Source organism: Equus przewalskii, chromosome 2 (assembly GCF_037783145.1).
Source record: "Equus przewalskii isolate Varuska chromosome 2, EquPr2, whole genome shotgun sequence".
NCBI lineage: Eukaryota > Metazoa > Chordata > Mammalia > Perissodactyla > Equidae > Equus > Equus przewalskii.
Window position 1 is genome coordinate 1,142,266 of NC_091832.1, and position 27,319 is coordinate 1,169,584.

Sequence of the window (27,319 nt, forward strand, 5' to 3'; positions counted from 1 at the left end):
GTTGTGGTTTCCAGTTGATGCAGCCCTCGTTTGGCCCCCGCCCCTCAGTGCTGTCAGAGAAGCCCTTGGAAACTGAAACTGCTGCCTCCAGGGATCCAGAGCTGGAGACCAGGCAGAGGCAGGAAGAGGGGCTAGAAACAATAGCTTCCATCTCCAGTCCCTGCTTGCTGTGTGCCTGCCGTTGGGTTAGGTGCTTTGTAAATGGTATTTCCAGTTTTTACGACAATGTAGCAACACTGGCATTCCCAGATTTAGAAACAAGGAAAAAGAGATTCAGAGAATAATAATTACCATCATCATCATTTTTCGACCTAACAGCTACTGAGCGCACACCACATGCCGTACATTCTTCAAGCATCTTACATATCATCTACCGAGTTATCGTCACATCAACCCTAGGATCCAGGTAGTATTATTGTCTCCACTTTATCCAGGAAGAAACCGAGGCTTGCGGAAGTTAGGTAACTCCTCACGCCCCTCAGCTTGAGATGCCCAGCACACAGCTGTTAGTGCCTGAGCTGGGATACAAATCCAGGTCTTTCTGACTATAAAATTAATAATAATAATAACAGCTACCATTTGTTAAGAGCTTACTATGTGCCACATACTGTGCTAATTTTTTTAACAGGTGTTACCTCATTTAATTCTCATGGCAATCCTATGCTGCGTGCCGTATTTTCCTCCTTTTACATATGAAGAAACTGAGCCTCCGTAATTAAGAGAAACAGGATCTGTCCCAGAGGGCTAGTTTTGAATCACTGTGATCTCTGCCTCCCCAGGGCTTCTCCTGGTTCATGTCCCTTGGTCTGAGTTCCCAAGCTTTCCACTCTTGGGTATGATTTTATCACATTATGGAAAACCGGGAGCCAGGCTCAAACTCAGGAGCAGGTTTCACGGTGACTGTTCTGTCATTCTTTCCAATATCGACCTTCAAAAGCCGCTGTGAAAATGCATTTGCGATTTGCAACTTGCCATGAATGCCATAAACAGTCTGTTAGTTTCAACTAGTGTTGATTTTGTAAACTATTAAGGATGAAATGAGTTTGATATTTACTAAGCTAAAAGAACATGAAGTTTATGGTTTTTAAATTGCTTTGAAGAGGCTTAGTAGAATTTTCCCTTCTATAAAGTCAGAATGAATAACACCTTTGCCAGTGTATGTTATATGTGCTCAGAGGTCCACTTCACCTCACAGAGATCCTTTAAAGCAAGATGAAATTGACACCGCTGAAAGGGAGCATAACAACTAATTGCACATCTCATCCATCAATCCACAGGTATTAACCACCCGCTGAAGGATCTATGACTACTGGACACTTTCCAGGAGCTTCCAACATGCTTAGACTTGTTTGTTAAATTTGCGTGAATATGTGATATGGATATTCATACATTCACGCAATCATTCGTTCATTTGTGAATGTTAATTAAATGCCTCTATGTACCAGGTACTACAGTAGGTGCTAGCACAAAAGGGTCTTCTAGAGTTTCCAAGTCTCAAGAGGAAGCCAGACAAGAAATGCCACTTAGAGGTCACCACTGATGCCACGGGAGCAAATGGAGGCCCCTAACCCAGGCTGGGTACAGGCGAGATCAGGCAAGCTTTCTGGAGGAAGCGGCCTCCAAACTGATAAATAAAGGACGAGGTGGGGTTGATCTAAAGAGAGATAAGCAGGAGTTCCAAGCGGAGGGAAGAGCTTTGCAAAGGTTATGAAGGGAGGGAACTGGTATTTGCTAAGCGCTGAAAGAATGGGACAAACAACACTGTCAGGGTCTGGAGAGGGGAGCTCCCTCTGAACCTGGTGGTGCGGAGAGGTGTACTGGAGAAGACGGAGCTCAATGCAGAGTTCTCAGACACGGGTGGAGGACGGGGAGCGTGAGGAGTTGCATAAGTAAAGGCAGCAAGGGCAGAAGTCATGCTCAGGGGTCAATGAGAAGACCTGCCACATCGAAGCACACACACCACCCCATCATCCTCATCACAGCTGAGACGCACAGGGCACTTGGCACACGCATGGCCCTTGTTGGGAGAGAGTTCTCCATGAGTTTCTCATTTCTGCACATTTTGCCATCAGAGGCACTGACTGCCTTTGTTCCAGACCATCTTTTCAAGGCTGTCTGTATAGGAACAGACTTGGAAGAGAAAGATAGTGTCCCCCTCTGTACCAGAGGGTAGGCTCGCTTACAGCCGTTAACGAAGATTCGGGTTCCCTGAGCTCAGGGCTTCCCGCCTTGACGTCAGGTGTCACCTAGCCTTCTTCGTGTTGCCCCCTGGGAACTGGGGCTCAGAGAACAGGCATGAGAAGACACTGATACTCAGGTTCTGCTGTTGCTGTTAGTGGTAAGGTCCTTGTCTCTGAGCCAGCAGCCAGGGAATGACGCCAGGCTAACCTACTAGTTTGCGAGTGGCATAAGATCACTGACCCCTCACAGTTGGTGAAAGCCCTGTTCTAAGCACTTTTCCAGACGAACTCAATTCTCACAAAAAATCCTATGATATGTAAATGATTGTCCAAAAAGTAGGTTGGTGTTAAACCATGAAGAGTCTCGTGTGCCGGGCTAAGGGGTTTGAACTCTATCCACTCAGGGTCATGAAAGGATGTTGAACAGGAGAAGAATATGAGGAAAGCAGAATTTTCCAAAAGCTTCTCTAGCTGTACCCTGCTGGATGGAGTGGGCAGGGAGGAAATCCTCCTAGGAAACAGGCCAGCAAATATTAGGAAGCAGAACCAAGATTCCAGACAGCCTTGACGAATAGGCTAGGTACCCCCAGTAGAACTTCACAGGCCTGAATGTCAGGCCCCAGACAGGACTCCTTAACACCAGTGGCCCCAGCGAATGGCTGGGGAGACATGACTTAGCGTTACAGCCCTTGGAAATGAGGCCTGAGGCTTCCAGGGACCAGGCAACCAAGAGTGAGCCAGCAGGGGCTGCGCCTGCCAAAAGGGCCGCCGTGATCCTCGCTGCAGGAGAAGGACAGTGTCAGGCCAGGAAGCAGCCGTCCAACTCTGGCCAGGCTCCTAGAGGTCAACGTGTGTTCAGCTCTGGGCACCACACTCCGAACACAGCCAGCTGACGTTTACTGAGCACTTGCAGTGGGTCAGGCTCCGTGTGAGCTCTTTACAATCATGAGCCGATGGAAACCCCCCAGCAGACGGATGGGGCATTGTGACCCTCTTGTTTCACACACAAGGAAACCAAGGCTCAGGGAAACTTGCCTCAGCTCTCCGAGCTAACAAGTGGCAGAGCCGCGACTCACGCTTAAGCCTAGTGTGGCCCTGATGAGTGTCTTCTCCGGCACCGCACTAGCTGCCACTGTCTACAGGATGTTGTCAAACGGAACAAATTCAGGGAAAATGCTCGAAGACGAGAAGGGGGCTAGGAACCATGACGCTAGTCAGGGAGGATAGAGATGCTCACAAATGAGGACCAAACCCAAAGGACAGCGTGTGAGCTGTTCTCATATCTAGGGTCTGTCCCCCAGAATCCATGTACATATCTGTGTGGTTCCTCAGGGACACAAGGACCAATGAATGGGTAAAAACCTTTCTTCCTCGAATTCCTTTCCTCTGTCTCTCTGCCTAGAAACCCCTGTGCATCCTTTAAGAGCAAGCCCGTGCACCACTCCCTCTAACGTCTTTGGTGCCTGCTCAGGTGCTCCTCCTCCTTGAACCTGTAAGCCCCTGGACTTCCTTCTATCCACCCTTTTACCCCAGGGGGAGCATTCAAGGCCCCCTAGCCTGGGAATGCCTCAAGGGCAGAGGCTGTGTTCACACTACCCTTCCCGAGACCTGTGGGTGCCTGGCCCAGAAGAGTGGGGTCAAAGGAAGACCACCCAAAGATTCTCTGGTAAGTAAGAAAACAAGCCATGATCCCAAAGAGACACACAGGTCATGAGATAGACCCAAGAGTGCTGATCTGCCATGAGGCGAGGACACAGGGACCCATGGGAAAGGCCTGGCAGCGCACCCCAGCTCTGGCCAAGGGAGAGATTCTGGTCAGCAGAGCTGTTCCCTGTCGCTGGGCAGCTGTCACCAACAACATCCAGGCCTGGAGAGGACGGGACAGGAAGGGACCAGCCACCTTGGGCAGTGTTCTGACATCTTAACATCTGTTCCTCACTGGAGACATTCCAGGTGGCAGAAATGAACAGGTGTCCAGTCAAGGACTGATGTTTCTTTAGTGCCTGCGAGGCTGGTACACCAGGGACGACACTCCCTCCCTTTCCCTCTGCAGGCCCATCCTGGGAACGAGAAGGTGAGTTAGAAAGAAAAGAACGCAAATGAATGAATCCGACCTCTGAACCTACGGAGCTCCTCCTACACATCTGGCATTGAGACATGAAGACAGTGCACGGGGCGCCGAGCATGGGCAGGTTGGGCAGCAGGCCTGTGCTGGAAAGGTCCCAGCTCCGTCCCTCTGAGCTGCGAGAGGCTGGCCAATGACCTCACCTCTTGGAGCTTCAGTTTCCTCATCTACCAAAGGGGATAATAGGATGCCACCCTCACTGGACTAGTGTGAACGTTAGATGGGACCGCACACGTGTTAGCAGTGTAAGTGGCAGCCGTGCCCTGGATGTCAGTGCCCCCTGCTTGTCTATCTGCAGCAGGAATGTGAGAGAAAGCACAGGACTGAGAGGCAAGTGCAATGAGCTGGGTGGGTTATCTGAACCATCCCTTAAACTCTCTAGGGTTGAGTTCCCTCTTAGTAAGATGAGACTGTTGGAGGAGTGGGATGAGGTGATGGCTGTGAAGGTGCTTTGTAAGCTGCAAAGCGCTATGCAAACATAAGGGGATTGTAGCTATCGTTATTCATTCTTTCCTTCACAACATAGAATGTCACGCCTGAAGAGATGCTGTCGGATTGGAGCAGGCCTTCAGAGCCGTGGGATTCCAAAGAAGAGGGCATGGCCACACCTGGGCGGAGAACCAGGCTCGCAGGGATGAGCTCGCACAGGCTGACTGAGCGCCCAGTCTCCCTTCTCGGGCTGGATGTCCTTCCTTTGGGCACCCAGAATTCCTGGCACTTCCTTCCCAAAGCACAACACCCTGAACTGGAATTGTCACTTTGTGCTTCCATTTCCCCACCAAACCATGCGGGTGGGGGTCGTGTTCCTCCATCGTCGTATCCCTACCACCCAGTGCAGGACCTATGACACGGTGAACACTGAATAAATGCACTTGGGGGAGGACTGGAGGCGGAGGGCAGAAAGCCAAACCGAAAGTCCTATTTGAGCCCAAGCAAAATCCTGGGAAGGTTTTCTGAGCCACCAAAGACCAAAAGGCTCCTGGTCCCATAGAGCGTTTCAGCCCAAGAGGAGACGGGACCAAATGACATTGGAGTTTGGTTCTCCAGTCTCAGCAGCTCCAGGCCTGAGGGTGCCAGGCAGTTTGGCCTGGCTTGGCCTTCTTTGAGCCAAACAAGTGCAGCTTCATGGAGCGTGTTCGTTGTCCCCACCCCCTTCCTTCGTCCCAGAGCCTGCGGCCTGAAGCCTGGTGTTCATCTGCCCCAGGGGAATGTCAGGTCTGCAGAGCAGCACGCTTTCCCTCACGTAAGCACATGCACGCCTTCTGATTAGACTCAGCCCACGTGTGAGGCCACGACCCCCACGCCATCTGCCTTCCCTTACATACGGGAGCCAAAGGGGCCTTTTTGGTGCCCATTCCTTTCTGCTCCAGGCCGTGGAGAACGACTCTGATTTTCAGGACTTTATGGCTCCTCATCCCATACTCAGACCCCATTCACCTGCTTCATGGGGAGCTGGAAGGAGGAATTACTGCTCCTGGGAGCTTGGAAGGTCAGCATGCTGTGTGGCAACAGAGGTGTCAAACACGACAGTGAGCATTAATAATTAGGATTATTAGTAGCAGGGCTGGACTCTTCTGAAAGCGGGAAATGGCCCTGCAACTGTTTCCCAGCTGGTGAGGCCCTGTCCTCTGCTCAGCTTTGCTCTTAAAGGGAATGCCACGACAGCAGCGGGCTGGGGAGCTGGGCCACAGGCCTCCTGTAATGATCACAGCCAACCCTAGCCAAAGATGGAGAGAGCGAGCTGCTAAGCACTCACTGGGGGCTCATTTAGTATTTCCCAAGATGCCTGATCTGGCCCCTGCCTGCCTCGTCTTGAGCCATCCTCACCCTAGGTCTCTACATCAAGATACCCTGGCCCTCTTTTACTTCCTCCAGTGTGCTCTTTCCAACCCCAGGGCTGTTGCACATGCTAGTCTCTCTAGCCAGAAGGCCTTCCTCTCACCCGTGACCCTTCGCTGAGCTAATGTCAGTGCCTCCTTCAGTCTCTGCCAGGTGCTCCTGGGTGCTCTGCACTTCTCTTTTGTAGCACAGATGTTGACTCAACGTCTGCCTTCCCCGCTGCACTGGGATGTGTACGCGCACAGGTCAGTTCACCCATGAGCCAGTTCATCTCACTCCATTCCCTATACGTATAGACAGAGTAAGTAGCTGCTTATTCTGTGCACCACATCTAGCCAAACTTCTCCGAGGGTGGTAAGATATCCAAGTGCCATCGGGCGAAGGCCCCCTTCCACCTCCAGGCAGGCCTGGCCTCCAGAGCTGCAGAATCCTGAAGGAACAGACAGCAGATGGATCCTTTTCCATGACTTTTATTGTTTAGGTTCCATTTTTGTGAATACAAATGGGCGCGTCTGTGCTTTCTCCACCCCTTGGACACAGCGACTTGGTCCAAGGCACGCACAGGTTGACCCAGGCCAGGCCAACCACAGGGCTTACGTGGGATTTTCCTACCTCACGCTGCAAGAAAAACTGCCTTCCATCTCTCATGACCAGCTGAGAAACATGGGAGCCCAAACCCTCGGCACACCATTACGGACTGTTCTGTCTGCGCTCTATGTCACAAATTGAAGAAGACTCTCCAGAAGTCGGAAGACAAGCCTGGAGCGTCAGCAGCCATGGTGCCCATCACACGCGGGAAGCTCCTGGAGAGCGAGAGTGAGAGGCCCACACAGGCAAGTCAGAGAAAAGCGGAGAGGGGCGTCCTCATGCCCGATACGGCCTCGCCACTCCCAGGCAGCTCCATCCTGCCCCAGATTTATCTGAGCAAATGAAGTCCCCTTTTTGGCTTAAGCTTGATTGAGTTCGGGTTTCTTTTACCTGAACTGACTAACTACCAAGAAATAAAAATAATATTTCATATTTTGTTTATGCCCACTTTGTTCCACAAACGATTTAAAGCCAACACCCTTCCTTCGTCCTACATTTTCTGGTTTATTATTTATCATTTCACTCAAGGTAAGCTCTCAGTACAGACTTGTGAGGGAGGCAAAGCGAGTGTCATTCAGCGTCTCACAGATAATACGGCTGAGGCCCAACCAGGCAAAGACGCTCAGCCTGTAGCTCCTGCATGGCTGGGCCTGGGCTGGAATCTAGGTTTTCTTACTTTTCTCTCTGTGTTGCTAATGACTCATGGCCATGAGCACTGCGAGAGATGCAGCTGGCTGCTCGGTTCAGACGATCCCCACAGCTTCTGGGTGACCGCGCCCTGGAAGGAGCGCATCCACCTACCACAACAACACTGGGAAGTGACGAAAGGCAAAAACTATCGCAAAGTCCTGGGGGGCTGTCCAGGTTGAAATAATGTATTTAATGTCAGAGATACCCAGATCCTGACTTGTTTCTAAGGGAGACGGGGCTCTGAGCCCAGCGGAAGGAGACCTCGGGTGCGTTGGCGAGGAAGGCTCTGCTGGTGTCGAGGAGAGGCGGGACACGAGAGCGGAGGCTGTGAAAGGCTCTGCTTTCACTAGCTGAGATGTCAAAGGAAGATGGGAAGTTGGAAGTCCCGTCTGCAAAGCCAGACAGACCCAGTTCAGATCTGGCTTGTGCAAAGTGCTAGTTAATATCTTGGGCAAGTCGCTGAGTCTCCTGAAGCCCCTGTGTCTTCACGTGTATCATGGGGATAACGATGCCTGCTTTCACAACCCGCGCGCATGGGTCCTGCAGTAAAAGCAACCCCAGCGCCTGGCGCACAGCGGTCGCTCAGGAAACGCTTCTCCCCCTTTGCTGCTCCCTCCCTCTTAGGAGTGACATCCACACGTCATCCTCCGTGAAGAGAATCCAGTAGGAGACACACCTGCTGCACCGTGACTCTGCACCTGGTCCTTTCACCCTGCGGCCCCAAGCGCCTTCCTGGTCCTCCCGCCCTTGCGCTCCGCCTCCTCCCGTGCTGCTCCGACGCTCCAGACAGTCTGTCCCTTGGCCAATCTCGTCCTTCCTGCTCCACCTGCACCTCAGCGCATTCCCAAGCAGAATGTTTTTCTGGACGTTTATTTGCCAGTTAGGCTTGCTCTGAACGAGATTCTAACGTGTGGTCTCTGCAAACAGTACTATCTCCTCCAACAGAGAAAGGGGAAGGAAGCAGGAAAGGAAGACAAGGGCGAGCCTGCGGGATGAAAAAGAATGGAGAAAATAGAAAGGCATTGTTTCAAGGGCTTTCCCCAGAGCTGTATTAATAGCCGTAGGAAAAGACTGGATTCCATTAAACATCGTATTTACCAATGGCTATACCCAGGTTCTCTATTTTTGGAAGCTTCTAGCACACACCCTTTTCTCCTAGGGTCAAAATGCTCCACAGCCTTCACAGCACAGATCTAGTACTTTTTGATCATATTAATTACCTGGCGAATTCGACTAATATTAATTGAATTCCAATCACGTGCCCAACACTGCTGGGTGCTGGGACCGTAGCGGGGACGAGGCAGACATCGTCCCTGCTGAGATGAAGCCGGAGCCTGGCCTGGCTGCCCTGAGACGCAGCACGTGCCCTCTCTGCTCCCGTGGCCGCTGGTGCTGCTGGGGCTGTGATTGTTTTCGTGTCGACCTTCTTTCTTTAAAAGCCTGTAAAATAGGGTGCCCGACTCCTCTCAGTTTGCTCAGGCTTTTCCTGGTTTTAGCACTGAAAGTCCCGTGTCCCGAGAGTCCTCTCAGGCCCCGGCAACCTGGGGCAGCTGCTCATGCCACTATAAACCTGAGGCTAGCACAACAATAAAAATCATTCTTTGAAGAAAATCAATCATTCATTCTTCAAACGTTTACTGAATTCTATACTCTTATTGTATCTTAATCTTGTATTATACCTCATTGTATCCTAATTCTTATATTATTACACTGGTTGCCCCTGTTTAATGTTACATCTCTCCCATTCTCCTGGGAGGCCCTGTGGACTGGGGCCCATGTCTTTTTCAACCTTGCACTGCTAGGCCCCAGCACACTGTTTGGCATATAAAAGTAACTTAATTTTATGCAAACCACTACGTTTATATTGAGAACCAGTGTACGTTTGTGCAAAACAACTTTAAAGGACGTGTTCCTACAGTTTTTAAACAGAGATCTCTATCTAGTATCTCATTTGGGATGTTCAGCAAGTAATAAGGTCCCTTAACAAGACTCCACCTCTCTTCATCTCCCTCCAGCCCCCAGCGGACGAGGCATCACTCAGCAGGTGTGACAGCTTAAAGGCGAAACTCCCACATGGGCAGCTACCAGCGTCACCCAATCCTGGCTATGTCTTTGGACAGTCCTCGTTTCTACTGTGAACCAGCTTGATAGACAAATCTCTGTAGCTTCCACCCATTGGTTGTGGTCCTTCTAGCCAGACACAAAAAACAAACCCAGACTCTTACGGCTGTCACCCTTCACATATCAGAGAGCACTCTCGTGCCTCCTAGCCCTCGCCCATTGCCCATGTGCACACCTGAGCCATTCTTAGCCATTCCAACGGTTCCTTCACCGCGGCCACACTGAGATAATTGTAGGATCCTGGCCACCGTCCTCTGAACATGTCCCACTTCACGTCCCTCTTAAAGTGCCTGAATCTGAATAGTTCTCTCATTGGTCTGACTAGAATACGACCATCAGTTCCACCTGTCCCTAGCTTAGTACATTCCTAATAGTGTGGCCAAAGATCTCAAACACTGTTTTCTTTTTGTGTTGTGGGCATCTAATCAGGTACCTCGCACATTTTAAGCTCTCAGTAATGACTGCTGGCTGGCTGGATGCATGCATGCACAGATCCCTTATGCAGACAGAGCACAACGAAGATTTCTGAAACCACGCTCAGAAGAAATAAGGACATTGTACTGGGTTGCATGGTTTCCCCCCAAAAAATTCATGTCAACACAGAATCTCAGAATGTAACTTTATTTGGAAATAGGGTCATAGCAGACACAATTAAGATGAAGTTATACTGAAAGGAAAATTGTAGATTTGGAAAACTATCTCCTCACAAGAAGGGAAAACAGAGGAGACATATGCGCAGATGGAGACAAAGTCAAGACACAGAGGGAGAAAACCCTGGGAAGATGGGGGCAGAAGTTAGATGCTAGAGCTGCAAGTCGAGGACACTAAGGACTACGGCCACCTCCAGAGGCTGGGAGAGACAGCGAGGACTCTCCCCGAGAGCCTTCAGAGGGAGCATGGCCCTGCTCACAACTTGGTTTTGGACTTCTAGGCTCCAGAACTGTGACAGAAGAAATTCCTATTGCTCCAAGCCAGCAGGAATGCGTGGTGATGTGTTACGGCGGTCCCAGGAGACCAACGGAGACATGCTAAATGTTCCACTCTTCCTTTCTTGAATTCATCCTGAGAGGATGCTATGGGATGATTGGAAGAATATTCAACAAAGTTAGCAGACCTGCTTCAAATCACGGCTTTAACTACTCACTAGTTGTATGACCCTAAAAAGTAACCTCACTTGTTTGATTCTCAGTTTGATCACTAGCAAAATAGGGATACAAATATATAACAGACAGGATTAGCTTAGCGACCAAGAGTGATACGGAATGGGGACATGCTTTACAAACAGTAGAAATTTTTCAGATATTAGTTATTTGATTTTTTTCTCTTAAGCAGATTTTCTAGAGGTTTTCCTATTTTACGTTGCCCTCCAAAGAACCATCTTATGGATTTATTTACGAATTCTCCTACTTTGTTGATTTTCTAATTCACTTATCATCCTTGTATTTTTTATTGTCTTGCTTTTCTTGGTCTTGTTTTGCTGCCCATTTTCTAAATTCTTTTATTTATTTCTTTCTTTGAGGAAGATTAGCCCTGAGCTAACTACTGGCAGTCCTCCTCTTTTTTGCTGAGGAAGCCTGGCCCTGAGCTAACATCATGCCCATCTCCTTCTACTTTATACGTGGGACGCCTACCTCAGCAGGGCGTGCCAAGCGGCGCCATGTCCGCATCCAGGATCCGAACCACTGAACCCCGGGCCACCGAGAATCAGAACGTGTGAACTTAACCGCTGCGCCACCGGGCCGGCCCCCATTTTCTAAATTCTTAAGTTAGACATGTAGTTACTTTCTTTTCATTTATTCTTATTCTTAAGTGATAGCATTAATGCTTTGAATTTACCTCTGACTACGGCTTTGGCTGTGTTGTATACATTTCCAGACCTGGTGTTCTCACTTTCTTTCCTAAATAGTTCCTAATTGCGTATTTTTAATATTTCCTTCTTTGGGTTCTTGTTACTGCCATCCCATATTCTCAGCAGTGTGTGTTAACCTTAGCGATCCAGGGGCACCTTTGTTGTTAGCGTTATGCTGAAGTTAGAGTATTACGATTCTCTATAAACGGCTTTCTTTCTGACATCTTTTAAGCCAAGTACATCACGGCCAAAACTTTTTTTAAAAAAAAAGTAAGGAGTTTTTATTTCCTCATCATGAAAGCATCGGTCACAAAATATTAGTTTTTTGGATTCAGACGTTTGTCCGTGAGTGCATGTCTAGAACGTCCTCATGTCTTCCTCCTGAGCCCCCAAGAACTAAAGAAATCACAATCCTGCTGAAAGGGGAAGTGAGAGCAGCAGTAGTCAGCGGCCGGGCCCTGGCTTATGAATTATGCTCCCAGGGTCGTGGTCCAAACAATGGTCTTCCTTTAAGCTTAACACAGGCCCGCTTTCTCCCTGCAACCTTCACAGACCACCTCAACACTGCAGATCTCTCCTTCCTCAGATCACGTCCTTTGCCCACAAGCCTAGGACCCAGACCCGGCTCCCAAACCAGCCTGTGAGCTCCCTGAGAGCAAGCCCATCTCTTACACTTCTTCTCATCTCTCCTTCTACTCCCTAGCATTTAGCTTCTTGAATTAAAAAGGAAAATAAATACTGTTTTTGTTCAGTTACAATTCTTGCGGACGTTTCCTGAGAGAGAACGTCACCGTGACGTTCAGGGTTATAGATTTTACAGCAGCCAAGCAGGAAAATCAAGGCCCTTTTTAAAACCTTTAAAAGGACTGAGACTAATACCTTGGATGCATGCTTTGAGGAGAAGAAACACCGGTTACAAACATTACGGGACTACATTTTTAAACACTGTGAAAACCAAAAGCAGCACATTGCTATTTGTCCAGCTAGAGCTACCCGAGGGCTCATATTCTGCCACGTTTGGTGGTGATGGCACGGGGTCCAAAATGATTCCAACAATAATGTCTCACGTGTGTAAAATACTTTACAATTCACAAAACTCTCCTATGTGTGAGCTCATCTGACGCTCAAGGAAAACCTGTGAGGAAGGCAAGTTAGGGACTATGACACCCATTTTGAAAAATAGGTTTTTGGGTTCAGAAAAGATTGGCTGATGTACCCAAGGTCACAAAGCTGGCAGGTAGCTGGAATAGAATTAAGCCCAGATCTTCTGAGTCCCCATACCTATTCTTAAGGCCAAAGCCACTCTCAGTTGATTTGGAAACTCACAAAGTAAATCTCGGCACTCAGTCATCAGTTTCAATGGCTAAATGTTCACTCACCAAACACCCTTTGCACGTCCACAGACTTGGACAAGCAAGAAGACACAGTCCCCACCTTCAAGGAGCTCACAGACGAGGAACCCGATCATCATAATGTGCATGACAAATCTTACTTGCTGCAAGTGCTATGCGAGAATTAAGATAAAAGAAGGATAATAAGAAGTAACTTTTACTGACTCCTCACTATGTGCCAGTTTTTTCCTAATCACTTTGCGCATGCAGTGGGTACCATAATGTACAACCCCGCTTGGCACATAGCAAGAGTTTAAGAGTGGCAGTCAGTATTATTACCATATTTCCTAAAAGAATAAAATCAGGGATTGCTATCTGAAAGAAAAGGGAAGTATATTTAAATTCGAAATTATTCAGAGCAACATAATAGCAGAGCAACTAGCCACCTGGGGAACTCAGAACCGGAGGGGAGACATTGGAACTGGGTCTTAAAGAATGAGGAAGGGTTGCAGCGAGGGAAGGGAAGAGCATTCCAACCAGATCAAGGGCACTGCAGAGACAGGGGCCCTGGGCGGCAGGGCAGGGGAAGGCATGGAGAGGAGGCACTGCCCTCTGGGCAGCCAGAGACAACACACAGAAGAGGAAAAAGGAGGTGGCCTCCAGCTCGAAAGCAGCTCGGGGGTGGGGCTGTCCCTGTGCCTGACCCAGGCACCGAGGGGGAGGCACAGATTTTCCAAGGCTATTTGTTTGTAGGTTACATTTTTCCTGAACAGAATCCAAATTCCTTTGTTTTTGCAGAGAGTCTCATAGTTTCCAACGAAAAAACAGACTTCTTGGTCCAAGGGCTTTCCCTGAGAAATATCCTAACGGCTGCGGGCCAAGACAGGGCTCCACCACGGTCTGCATTCAGAGAACAACAGAGCAGCCGGCTGGAAGCTTCTCCAGAACCTGCAAGAAAATGGGAAGTCAAAGTCATTCTTAGGAGATTTTTTAAATACAAGTAGTATGTCCTGTTGGTTCTGCTCCAGCCAAACCCTCCTACTTGAGGTTCCCAGAATATCGCATGCAGTGTGAAAAATCTGTGACGGCAGGTGCTGTTGCTTACACCCAACAGCCCTCCCTGCTCCTCCCTGTTCGGCATGGGCTGGCTCTTCCAGCAAGCCCAGCCTAAAGGCTCTTCCTCTGTGAGCACCCCGGCAGCGTCCCCAACCCTTGGCCCCAACACCAGGGTGGGTGGGTGGCTTTGACCTCGTGCTCCTCCAGAGCCCCGGCCCCAGCCCTCCACACACCATCGCACTGCCCTAGAGCAGCAGAATGCCCCCTCCAACCGCCCCCCCCCCGCCCACTCTTAGTACTGTGAGCCTCTGTGGACCAAAGATCGGGAGGTAGGAGTGGTCCACCCCCGTGCCGGTAAGAAGGGGACGTAATATTTGTAGCGAACTTTAAAAAAAATAAAGTAACATTGAATGAGTCAGTCGCTTTTTTATTGTCACCATGTGCAGGCAATTCTGAACAATGTCAGGGATAAAATACTCTTCCTCTCCGGGCGGACGGTGTGTGGACAAGGGGCAAACCCCTGCTGTGCCAATCCTGGGCGCACCTTCCAATCACTTCTGTCCAGGAAGAGAACAGGCCGCCAGCGACAGAGCGTGGTGTGGGTGGAGCCTCCAGTCAGTCAGCAGTGACTCGTTAAGGCTCACTATGTGGCAGGTCCCATGCTAGTCACTTGACAGGCCTTTAGCCAATTTTCTCACCAACCCCTAAATATCTGCATCTCTATTTGGTTATCTGTCAGATGAAGAAACTGAGTCTCACAGTAGGTAAATGACTTGTCCAGGTCCCTATTACAAGGACATGGAGAGGGAAATTCGAACTCAGATCTATGCAGCCCAGTGTCTGCGCTCTCTCCCCTGTGCCTAGAACAGCGTGCCCACCCCACACCAGGGGCTAGAATTACAAGCCACACATCATCTCTTTCAGGAGTTCACAGCTCAGTGGAGAAAGGAACTCATGCAACTCTCCATGATTCAGCTTAACATGTGACAAGCAGTTTTAGGAATAAGCCAGGCCAGCCCCCACCTGCAGCCACCTCACTGAAGATCCAAGTGGGGTGGAGGGCTGGAAAGAGAGGTAACGAGCACTGACCAAGCTGATCCCAGATGCTGTTCTAGACAGATACACATGCTTTCCCACTTGAGTCTTACTACAAACACCTCTGGGGTGAGTCTCATTGTCCTGAATTCTCAGAAGATGCTCAGAGAAGTTAAGTGATTCCCCCAGGGTCACACAGCAGCTAGTAGCCAGTATAGCAGGGATCTGAGCAGATGCCTCTCTGACTCTGGGCACAACGGCACCTGACGAGGCGCGAGCAAGGAGATCCACGCTCAAGGTCTTCTCAGGGACTAGGGATGAAGACGAGGAAAATAGTCATGCCTTATTTTTCTTTTGGGACTTGACAATTTACAAGATGCTTTCTTATCCATTGTCTCGTAAAGTCCCTGTGAATCTGGTCGGACAGTGGTACATCCATTTTACAGATGAAAAAACAGAGGCATTCACAAAGTTCCGTGGTTTTCCAGAGGCCACACTCGTGGGTTGCAGAGTGTTTGAAGAGTGACACTTGCTCCGTGCGTTACCCCAGGCACTGAGCCGGGGCCTGCGCACGGCAGCATCTTTACACAGCCCATGACCCTAAGGGGCAGGTTGGCAAGGCTGACCTCCCCACGCTAGGGACCAGGAAGCCGCCCGGCCACGTGCACGCCCGAGGCGGGGAGCGGCCTGGAAGGCAGCCCCCAGAGGAGTGCACACCGCCCCGCCAGGCCCGACGCGGGACAGCGCTGCCCGTCCCTGGGAGTAGGCCCATTTCCAAGAAGCCCATCGACACATCGGCATCCCGGCCCCCTCCCTCTAACAGCTCTCAGATCCCCCAAATCCTGATATTAAAATGCAACTCTCTCCAACCCTGGAGTCTGCTTTGCCGAGGAAAGGCAAAGAATGACCCAACGGTCGCTGCCCAACACCACTGCCGCCCACAGGGCCCGGAGCTACACGCCCCACCCCCGCCCCCGCCCTTTGCTGAAGCTCCAGTTCTAAGGAAAGCTATAAAATTGCTCCTCTGCAAATACATGTCAAGTTTCTTGGCCAAGACCCTATAATTACAAGAAACAAAACAAGCAAAGTAAAGGCCGCAAGAATATCAAAGCAAGAATACCAACTATGCTCGGTCTAGCCAGAATTCATTTGGTTCCTGAAAAACAGAAGTTATCATTTTCATTGTTTCGGAGACACTGCAGGCACACGGCTGTGGACCCAGGAAGACAAGCAATGTGGTGGGGAGCTCTGGACCTGGGGATTATTAAGTGCTCTAGAAGAGAAAACTGTGGCTCAGAGAGGTTAAGGACTGTGCCAAAGGTCACACAGCACCCCACAGAGTTGAAAACAAGACAGAATCTGAGTCCAGGCCCTTCTGCCTTCACATGGCTTCCCCATCGTCTTGGAGGAAAGAGTGTGTTATCCGCCCTCAAGGTCGAGCAAGAACAAAGCCAGGAGGTTGCCCGGGCCCCTCCCCCTTAACTGTCCTCAGTCCCCGCAATCGTCACAGTATAACCTGTGCCTTGTGCTGGAGGCGGCGCTGCCAGCTCGCCCTCTTTGATGCTGCCTTGTTCTACCAGATACTGTCACTGCTCTAACCAGATGCCGCAGGACTCTGCCGTATTGCTCCCGGGGGAGGGGGGTGCACCCACCTCTGATGTGGCCTCGGTGTGGCCTCGATGGCCGGGCTACTCTCCGGAGGACTGTCAGGTGCTGTGGCCCCGAGCCTGGGGCGGGGACAATCCGAGGTGTAGCCCCCGCTCCAGAGTGAAGCGTAGAGCCTCAAACCGCTCCGAGAGCAATCGTACACAATGGGTAAAGGAATCCTGGGGCGGATCTGGCCGATTCCTCTCTACAGCAGAAACACTAAAATTTTCACCCTCCGAAACTCACTCTGATTTTGTTCTGGTTTGAACATTTAAACTCATTTTAAAGATCATGTTGCTCTTAAATTTTGCCCCACAAGCCTTCATTTTGTCACCGACTAAAACCTATATACAAACCTGACCAAGGCACTCAGCAGATTTCCGAGCTGACAGGCCCCGCGTCATTCACTCAGTCACTCAGTCACTCACTCACCCACAGCTGGGCTGAACTCAGAACAAGCTGCCGTGGCCAATCTTATCTCACCTCCAAATTCTCCTCTGACCCCAGCAGGGGCCACAGAGCACCACCCGGGACCCAGCGCAGGCACTGTCCGTGCTGCCTCTCCAGCCACCTTGCTGTTCCTCTAGGCACCCAGCTTATTTCCACCTCAGGGCCTTTGCAAATGCTGCCCCTCTGCCTGGAACACACTTCCCATTCACAGCTCTCCAGACGCGGCTTCTTCGAGCAGCCCTTCTTCACCTTGAGTCTAAAGGGGTCTGCCCGTGCTCCTCTGGGTCTGTGGTGGTCCCTGCTCTTTCTTCATAATATCTATTACCATCTGGACTGATAGATTTATTTCTTTATTGATTGTCCATATCCCGCAGGGGAATGAAAACGCCACGAGCCATGTTTTCTCCGCTTCGCTCGCTGCTACAGCGCTGGTGCCCAGAACAGCTCCTAGGCAGCAGCGGGCAACGTTCTTGAATAAACAGAGAATGAAGGCAAAGCGCTTCTCCTCCCCAGCCTCCTCTGTGTAACACGAAGCCCTTCCAGGGACAGACGCCAAAGGCGCGGGCCTGGACACCGGGCGGCCCACAACTTCAGTCCGTGAGCAAGTCTCTGTGCTGCCTGTGGATCAAGAAACTCTCCGGCTGGAAAGCCAGCAGAGGCTCCCTGATTCCTGCAGAGGACCGTCGCCCCCGAGGCTCGCAGCCCGGCGAAGACAACGATCGCCGTGAAGGACACGGACGGGACGGGACCCAGCGCGCGGGGCGGCGCGGACCTCACCCGCGTCCGCTGAGCGCTCGCTCGCGCCGGCACTCTGCGCAAAACACGCGCAACTGCGGGCCCGCCCCACCCGCAGAGTTTTGGCAGCGGCGGGGGGATGCCCAGGGAGGTCATAAGCGATTAAGAGGGAGAGAGACTGGCGAACCCCATTTACGTGTTAACACACGCGGGAGGCAATCTTCACGCCAGGCAGGAAAGAGGAATCCGCCCCTTTATTTGGATGCAGGTGGGAGTCCAGAAAAACTTCTCGAGGGAGCTGCCTTTCAGCCGGATCTGGAGGAATGGAGTTCACGCCGCAAACAGGAGGAGGAGGGCGGCGATCCGGGCGGAGGAACGGGCCGAGCGCAGGCCTGGGGGCGACACATTCTGGAACTGGGGGATGGCGTCTGCCCGGAGCGCAGACCCGGGCCTGGGCGTGGCGAGAGCAGGCTGAGAGAGAGCAGAGGTGAAGGCAAGAGACCACAGTCGGAGGCAGAGAACTGACTTCAAATGCTGGCCATGTCACTGGCCATTTCCTCCTCTCTGGGCTCAACTTCCCGGGAAGTCGGTGACCAGCGGGTGGGGGCGAGGACGAGCAGCTCTCCGCCGGGCGGGTGGAGGGCGGAGGCGAGGGCCGCGAACCCGGAGCTCTGGGGAGGCTTATTTCCTCTAAAAACAAAATACTGAAAACATTGTCCCTTTGCTTTGATTTGTTTTGAATCATGATATTTAAATTATTTTGAACTTCAAACTCATAAAAAGAAAGTGTGAGGTTTTGGGGTTCATCTGTGGTGACCTGAATTATAACAGAGGCAGAGAAACCCGGGCTGAGTTGATCTGGAAGGCCCCTCTGGTGCGCCTCCAGCTGTGAGATCAGCGACAGCGGGCACACAGGAAAAGCAGGGGCTGCAGCGAACCAGACGCAGAACCTGGAGTCAGACCCGACTTCCAAGGCAGACCCTGCCGCTTCCTCCCTGGGAGACAGGCAAGCCATGAATTTCTTCGAGTGTCAACTTCCTCTTCTGTAATGTAGTATTTTCCTCACAGGCTTCTGGTGAGGTTTATTTGAAATAATAGATTTACAAGCAACTGGCACACAGTAGGTGCTCAATAAATGTCAGCTGAGTATACAGTCTTCAACGTCCCCTCTGCCTCTCCGTCCCTATTCACGTTGGCTTCCCCTTGAGCGCCCACCCGGTGCTGGACGCTGCCCGCCGGCTATGCCACCTACCAGGAGCAATCACACGTCAGTGTCAGGCCGTCAGCTGCTTTCCCGGAATCCCCTGAAGGCAGTCCTGAGCCTCAGAACACAGCCGCGATGGGTGATGGGAACTCAGGGCACGCTGCCTCGAACCAGACCCTGCTTAAAATCTTCTAAAATTTAAAGCTGTTTTGTATTACTCTGGAAACCTCCCCACTGCACGTTTTTATTTCCAACCGTGACGCTTTTTTTTCTTACTTTTCACCTTTACCTCAAGGCTTCAAATGCAGGAGCCCAGTCTGAAAGGGTCATGACATGTAGGCAATGAACGTGAGGACAGCGGACACTTGTGTGGCGGGGAGCTCAGCATTCTCCACTAAGCCCTTCAGCCACTTACAGCAAGACGGTGAGCACAGGCACCCCAGGAGGGAGAGGGGGTGAGGGGCAGCCCTGCACCTCTGAGCGAAGGCGCCGTGGCCACAAGCGGTTCTGGAAATGATTCGATGACAGACACAGTGAACTCGCCCTCAGCTCCGGGAACTCCAGCGCACGGACAGTGATTCGGACAGGCAGAAGCAAGCACTATTATAAAGGGTCCAGCCCTCAAGCCTGCGCCGTTTCAGCCCATTTAACTGGACGATCACCAAGTACTTTGCAGGGAGACTCGGGTGTGCCGAGCACCTCCCGACACCGTGTCCTATCACTCAAAACCCCCACCAACCCGCTCCATGTAAGCACTTGTAAGTGGACCCCAAAACACAGCGAGAGGGAAACCAACAGTGTCGACTCCTACTGCGTAAGAGGTGCACACGAGGTGCATGTAAACACGACAGGGTACGTGCAATAAACGTAAGCACAGGTACGGAAGGCTCGAGAACTCAGAAGGGGGACCCTGACCTTCCTTGAGGAGGTGACTATGTGTTGTTCCTCCTGGCGGCAACCCCATGGCCTAGCATAGTGCCTGGTACATTCAGTACGGGTTAGGAACATGGAGTATGGAGCCTGATTTTGTGGATTCAAATCTTACTTAGTAGCTGCGTGACCTGAAATAAACCACTAAACCTCTCTGTGCCTCAGTTCCTACTCATGAAATGGGATAACAGTAATACTCTCCCATGCTGTAACTGTGGAATTAAATGAGTTAATAAGTGCAAGGTGCTGAAGACAGTACTGGCAGATAATAAAGAGTCACAAACACAACCACTTGTGGACTTGCCATCTGTCCTCACGCCCCCCCCCCCCCCCCGGTGATGGAGTGTAATGAAACTCCCGTCTCCAGACGGGGACTGCAGAAAGTACACCCGCCCGGTCATCCGGTTTTTAACTGGCCTGAGCTGCCTACCCAGGGCCGCCTAACGACCACAGCCAAACACGGCAGTGAATTGGGTTTTGAACGTTCCAGGCCGTTACAGACGGGCACACACCAACCCTATGGGCAAGCGCTGCTACCCTCCTCTGTGCAGGCGCGCGCGCTGCGGGGAGAGCGCGGGAGTCACTTCTCAAGACCCAGAGCTAGCAGAGGCGGGGCGGGTGGAAGCCCGGGTCTGACGGACGGGCCCAGCGGAGCGGCGCTCCCGCCCTTGCCGGGGGCTGGGGGGATGGGGAGACGCCCCTGGGGCCCCGCCCACCCCCCGCGCGTCCCCGTCGCCTTCGGCCCCCGGCGCGTGGCCGCGCTCGGCCGACTGAGTGGCCCGAGGCCAGCTCGCCGTGCACGGGCCCGCCGCCCGCAGAAGGCGCCCGCTGGGGCGGAAATCTTGGGCCCGCTCTGCCTCTCGCTCCCGACGGGACTCCGTTCCGGCCTCAGTTTCCTATCTGTGTAAATGACGTCAACCATGTTTCTGCACCACCCAGCGAAAGGTGAACGGTGCGGACACAGCCTGAAATTTCTTTGAAGTCTCCTATTTTCAGCTAAAAGAATTCCTAGAGTTTTATATTCTCCATCATTATTTGTTTCAATAAGAATTTTACAGTTTTTAATTTAAAAAGGAGTAAAATTGCCACCCAAGAAAAATAGTCTGTGCTTTATCTTGTGGTTGAGTACCCCTGTTTGAGACACCCAAGGAAGTTCTGGACGGCCCTTTCTCTTCCCATTGGTCTGTGGATCCGGTTCCTTGTGGTTATTCTTTATTCTTCCCGTTAAGACCATCACAGTCTCAGCAATGACAGGTGGGGTGGGGGAAAGCCTGGATATTCGGTTCGAATTCCCTGTTCTGCCGTTTCTTGCCGCTGGGACCTCGGCCAAGCCATGTAAACTTGCCGAGCCTCAGTCCCCCGTCTGTAAAACGAGGAGAACGTTCCTCGAGGGGTTGCGGCGAGGATCGGGGGCGCAGGTCCGCCCGGGCGCGCGGGCTCAGCGAAGGCGGCCAGCACCGAGCACCCGGCGGGAACCTAGGGTCGCAGGGCGCGCCGCTCCCCCTGCGCCTCGCTGGCCCGGAGCGCCCGCCCGCGAGCCCCGCCTCCCCGCGGCGCCGTCCACACAGCAAGCAGCCGGCGGAGGCCGGCCTTGTATGGACAGCCGCTGGAGGCCGGGCCGCGGCGGGGGAGGCCGCCAGCGGCGCTGTGGGCGCCAGAGGATCTGAGAACAAACCCACACCTGCGGGAAAGAGGCGCCGGAACGCCCCCTCGGATCGCGGATCGCTGACCGCGGCCGGAAGGCGGCCTTGGGGACCCGCCCACGCGCCCCGGCCCCCTGGAGAGGCTGGCAGGGCTCCGAGGACTCTCGGATTCTTGCCAGGCCAGGCCTGCTGCCGCCCAGACCCCGCCGTCCTCGGGTCACCTGGGGGGGCGCGACTTTGCGGCTGGGAGCGAGATCGGGATCCTACACGAAGAGGGGAAAGGGAACCCCGCCATAGGAGCACCAACTACGTGCTAGGCACTGTGCCTGGCTTCTTTAACTGACTTCTCACGCCACGCTTTGAGGAAGAGAGTCCCGTTTTTCATCTGGGAAAACCGGCTCAGACGGGCCAAGTCACGTGCCCAAGACCACAAAAGCCTGTCGGTGGAACAGCTGGGATTCCAGCACGACTCATGCTCGGGCCTTGCCGCCCAAAGGCGCCGCCGGGAGGCGCAGGGGGAGGCGCGGGGGCGGCGTGAGGACCCCGCAATTTCAGGGCGCCGCCCCCGCACGCGTTTTCCCTCCCCGCCGGCGGGCGGTGCACAGCCCCCTCCAGTCCTACCTGTCAGCTGATTCGCTGCTGCCCCGCCCGCTCGCCTGATGGAGCAGCCGGAAGTCGCACGCCCGGTGACCGCTGACCTAGAGCCTCCAGTCGTATCATTGCCAAAGCCAGTGTCGCCCTGGAGGACACAGAGATGCGCCCAGGGCGTGCGTTTCTCCTGCCTCCGCCCGAGTCACGGGGTTGCATCCGGTCCGGGAGCAATGGAAACTGGTCCAGCCGCCGGTTCCCGGCAGGTCCCCGCCCACGCCCACCCCGCGGAGGCCCCAGCAGGTTGCTTCACTTTCCCTGGCCCAGCTCTTGCCGGAGGCGAGGAAGGGAAGCTGGTTGCTCAACCTGACGGAGCATTGTTCTGGTTCTCATGTGACTTGTCGACCAGCTATCAGCCAGGTGGGCCCGACTCAAGCCACCGGCACACACGATGGCTCACGCACGCACCTTGGTCTACTCAGCAACGCCTTAGGCTTCCTCATGTGACGCGGGGGCCCTGTGCTCAGCTCACCAGCGTCAGGTCCCATGGAGAAGAGCAGGGTGGATGGGCCATCCCAGCCTTCTGAGTTCCCCCAGCAGTGAGGGGGTGTGGGAGGCTGGGCTCAGAGCTGGCACAGGGACCTCTCACTGGTCATCCATCAGCATGTGCCCAACAACCTTCCAGGACCTTCCCAGAAGTCCCGGCTCCTTTCTTTAGACCCGTTGACCAACAGGAAAGCTTGGGTAGGAAATCCAGGCCAGCAACAGAATAAATTTATTCACAAATATTGAATGAGTGCCAGGCACTGTACTAGGGCCTGGAGATACCACCATGACCCAGACTCAGGCTGGGCCCTCACCAGCCGCAGCCCTGTGAGGAGTCAGACAGGTGACAGGTCACTTCTCTCTGGGGCGGGGAAGCGTTTCCGGAGGGCGTCGCGCAGACGACTCTAAGTTGGTTGGGGGTGGGGTCTGAAGGCATTAGGCAAGAATTCCTCAGACTTCCAACCCTGCCCCTTCCCTTCCTCCCTCCACCTTTCCCCACATGCTTCTGGAGTGCCTGCGTGGTGCTGTGAGCTCAGGGAGCTGTTTGTGGTTTTCAAAGGAGAGCAGGCTGTGGTGTCACCTGCAGAGGCTGAAAGGCCAGGGTGCCAGTTACAGCACTCCCTCGGCCCTGGGAGCTTCACACGGCTTCTCTGAACTTCCATTGCTTTACCTGCAGGGTAGGGAGAATGGTGATACCTCCTTCACAGGACAAAGCCTGGCCCCAGGGACACGTCCTATTGTTTAGCTGTGACTCACCCTCCTCTGATCCTCACAGGAACTCCCCGTGTGGTTGGCAGTGCAAGCGCTTCATACCCATCTTACAGATGAGGAAGCCGACTCGGACACAGTAATGGGATCGTCCATGTCTGGCAAGTTTTCCAGACCAGGACCCTGAAGAGGAGTGGCCTCATGAAATAGGGGAGATAGTATGACCTTGGCCTGCCCTCCCTGAAACCCTAGATGACTGATTCAAACTGAACTGTCTGGGGAACTTCCTTTGACCTAAATCCTGTCCGCCATACCCTGAGCAGCAGCCAGAAAATACAAACAGCCACACCCTCTGCATTGCTGCCTCAACTTGCACTTCATGCCGGGGGGTGTCTCATTCAAGGACGATGTTTAAAAAAGGGAATAATATATGCTAATTGGACACCTACTATGTGCCAGCCACCACACCAGGCATGCTCATGCAGGTTATCTCAGCCTGTGTGAGCTGTCTTATGTGGGCAGGGAAAGGAGGAGGAAGCGGAACAGGACGAGGAGGAGGAAAGAATCAGTTTACCCCAGCTGCTCTCCGTAATCTGACTTGACACATGCACAGATAACCCTGAGCGTTCCTTCTAAAATGCAGATATACTGATGTTGCCCCAGCTCCCTTGCTTAAGACCTCTCAGTAGTCTCCCACTGCTTTGTACAAAGTCCACACTGTAGAAAGGCATGCTCAGCTGGCCACTTGATCACATCTGCATTGCTCACATCTCCTGGCCTTTGCACATTAAGGGTCAGGGACCATGCTCTGTCCTTTGTCCTCAGCATCAAGCACAGTGTGACTCATAAAGTCATTCAATAAATGTTTACTGGATGGATGAGAAAAGGTTGAGCATGAAAATTATCCCCGTTTAACAGAGGGGAAAACCAAGTCTCAAAGAGGGCAGAATGCCTGTCTGTCAGACAGCGGGCAAGGGGCGAGTCACGCCGCTGTTGAATCCATCTCAATCCATCAGGCTGGTTTCACTATTCCACTCACATGGAAGGTAACACAGCCTCCTTCTGAGTTTCCTCATCGAAGTTGTTCCTAGCACTGTCTTTCAAAATCGCACAGAAACACAACCCAGGTCCTGATACGGTTCTGACTTTAGGTGCCTGAGACATAGGATACCTCATGGCATCTTAGGGAGGCCGACACCATCATGTCTATTTATCAGAAGAGGAAGCTGGTTCAGAGAGGCTAAGTGATTTGCCCAAGATTCCACAGCCTTCCAACCCACGTCAGTCTCTGACTCCTAAGCCCAGGTTCTTCCCACCTCCCCAGGCAGCCTTCTGACGTGGGGGCGTGGCCTTACGCCCCAGCGGGCGCCAGTTCTCCCTCCACGGGATACCGATGAGACTCCGTCGCCTGTCAGCAGCCTCTGCGGTTGGCCCAGGTGTCATTCCAATGCTGGCGTTTTTCTCTGGCCACTCTTCCCTTCTCCCCTTGGGCTCCAGCATCTGCACTGGCTCCACCTCTGGAGAAAAGACAGGGCATGGCAAGCCGCTGCTGTTCCTTATGCTCAGGAACCGGCCCCCTTGAGAACCTCGCAGGTAGGGGCCGACCCTCCCATTCTCGGGTGTCTCAACAGACGAACTATTGAGCAATTACACACGCCCTTGACCGCAGCTCCCACAACCTTTCCTGACTCCTAGGAACTGCTCCCCGACTCTAGGGTCACCCCGAGAGTTTTCTTAAGGTGCTGTCATTGATTGATTTGTTCAAAGACTATTTGAGCATCTAGTACATGCCCAACAGAGCTCTTTTGGCTAACAGTGTTCCCCTTGGAGGCCTGGCACTACGTCAGCTGTCTGAGATGAGGAAGTTCCCCGGACCGTCTAGACCAGACAAGAAGTGCCGTGAGCGCAGGGGCTGCATCTGGCTTGTCTGTCCCTCTGTACCATCGCCTAGAGCCCGAGGCCCTTATTAAGGATTTGTTGAATGACTGAATAGCTAAATAGGAAAGATCCATTCATCTCTTAAAAGTTGCTTCCAATCATCCACTTAGAGATAGGAATCACGGCACGTTAGAGTCAAAAGGGACCAGAGAGGAAAAAAAACCTACTTTAATGCCTCATTTTACAGAAAGGGAGAGCCAGAGAAGGAAGATATAGAGTTCACGGCAGAGTCTAAAGTACAACTCAGGCCTCCTGACGTTTGCCTGAGCGCCTTCTCGGTACTGGAACCCCGCTCCAAACCATACACGCTTCTCCTCCAATTCTCACAGCAGCCCTCTGGGGCCTGGTGCAGGGGAGGAAAAGCATTACCACTGCCAGAGAGCAGAAGAGAAGCCTGGGGCTCCCAGAGGGGACGTGGAGTCTACCCAAGTCACACAGCCAGAACCTTGGGCTTTCTCATGCCGCCCAGGCTAAGAGCTCATTCTCCCCCAGTCTCTCTCTCTCCAGTTCCCTCCTTTTATGAGCCTTCAAAGAGATTTGAAAAGATAGGTGGGCCCTACAGTTGCAAAGACTTTCATCTTTATTATTCGTTCCACTTCTGGAAGGTTTGGTCAACCTCTCTGCCCAGTGCAAAACATTAATGCCATTCAGGTATTCAAAGCTGTCATCTCTTCATAAAGGGGGCTGGTGGCCCAAACGCTTGTCTCAGATGGCAGATGTTCTCAAATGACGCTGAGGACAGCTTCCACTTTTTCTGGAGACACAGTGGGGACCAGGGGTCTCTGGAAGACTATTAGAGCCCATCTCAAATGGACTCCATCCACACCAGGTCCCTCTGACCACAGGCTCATCCAGGCCACAGGTCCTGCCTTCCCCATCATGGCTGGTGCCACCTCAGCAGCCACATGCTCTGGAGATGGTGAGGGAAGGTCTTACAAGGAGGCCAGGCATCTTAGGGAAAAAAGAAGAAAAAAGGCCAAATGAGCAAGGGTGGCATGTTGTCCCCTTCTGACATCACACTCGAGTGACCTGCAGCGAAGATTCTTATCTCCGGGCGGAGCAGCTCAGTTACTCAGGAATGAACAGCTAAAGCACTTCTCTTTCTCGAAGAACAGGGGTAGGGTCAGCATGCCAGCATCCTGGGCCATGAATTAGAGATAATTTACAACTTTCCTGAAAAATAAAGTGTCCCACCAATAACTGTAAATGCCAGTGTAGCCTGCTGTTTGGACAGCGCCGGGCAGGAGCCCCTGCTCGGCTCCCCCCAGCTGAGTGGTCTGAAGGGCCCCACCTTCCTGAAACCGTCTCCTGGGCTGAAGAGTGGTGCTAATGGTGGCAGGGCGTGTGGGATTCAGTGATGTCATGAATGTGAAGCACCAAGCACCAGGCCTAGCACATAGTGGGTGCTAAACAAATATTAGCTCCTTTTTTTAAAGAATGGGGAATGAATTGTGCTTGGAAATGGAATAGTCATGGAAAAACCCTGGGGCCCCCCTAGTGAAGTCAAGTTCCACCAGGGCCTACCAGAGCCATTTCCCAGTCGTCGGTTCAGGAGCAGCCCTCACCGTGTGACCGCCTCCCACACAGCGGGTACATGTGCTTCCTTTCCTGTGCTCTTTGAGCCAGCCCTTGCCAGCAAAAATGCATTTACCCACTCAAAAGAGCAATCATTCCGACTCACCCAGCAGGCACGCCAACATGCCTGTTGACATGTGCACACAAGTACTAAAAATGCATGCAATGCGATGCAGCCTGATGAAGTACAGCTCCCCCACGCTCAGCGGGACGGTGGAGCCAAGTGGAAGGAGTAGGGTGCATGTGGGTCAGCGGGATGATCCGGAGCAAGTCACTGGAAATCTCAGTGCCTCATGGGGAACATGGGCACTTCAATATCTAGCTTTTGGTCTTGTTGCCAGGATCACGCCAGATGATGGATGTAAAAGAATGGTCTGATACGCTGTGCCATTCAAGATATTTATTGCAGAAATGCGCAGAATCTGAAATGGGAGGAGAGAAGGAGCCGTTGCACACGGGGCTCAACCTCTGATGGTGTTTTACCCAGTGGACTTGTCCCTTGTGTTTCTCAACTCCTTTGGGGCTTTCTGCCTCTTCACAG

General features: G+C 52.4%; 2 long non-coding RNA genes across 2 annotated transcripts; one reads left to right on the plus strand and one right to left on the minus strand.

Annotated features, from left to right (window-relative positions):
- Positions 1 to 10,148: 10,148 nt before the first annotated feature.
- LOC103545036 (uncharacterized) lies at positions 10,149 to 22,182 on the minus strand. The gene is made up of 4 exons (XR_011532331.1): positions 22,045 to 22,182; positions 13,482 to 13,671; positions 12,772 to 12,896; positions 10,149 to 10,616 (listed from the first exon to the last, which is right to left on the minus strand). It is a non-coding gene; the product is annotated as an uncharacterized lncRNA (long non-coding RNA).
- Positions 21,396 to 26,410, plus strand: LOC139079066 (uncharacterized). Its single transcript, XR_011532344.1, has 2 exons — positions 21,396 to 22,431; positions 23,333 to 26,410. It is a non-coding gene; the product is annotated as an uncharacterized lncRNA (long non-coding RNA).
- Positions 26,411 to 27,319: the final 909 nt, after the last annotated feature.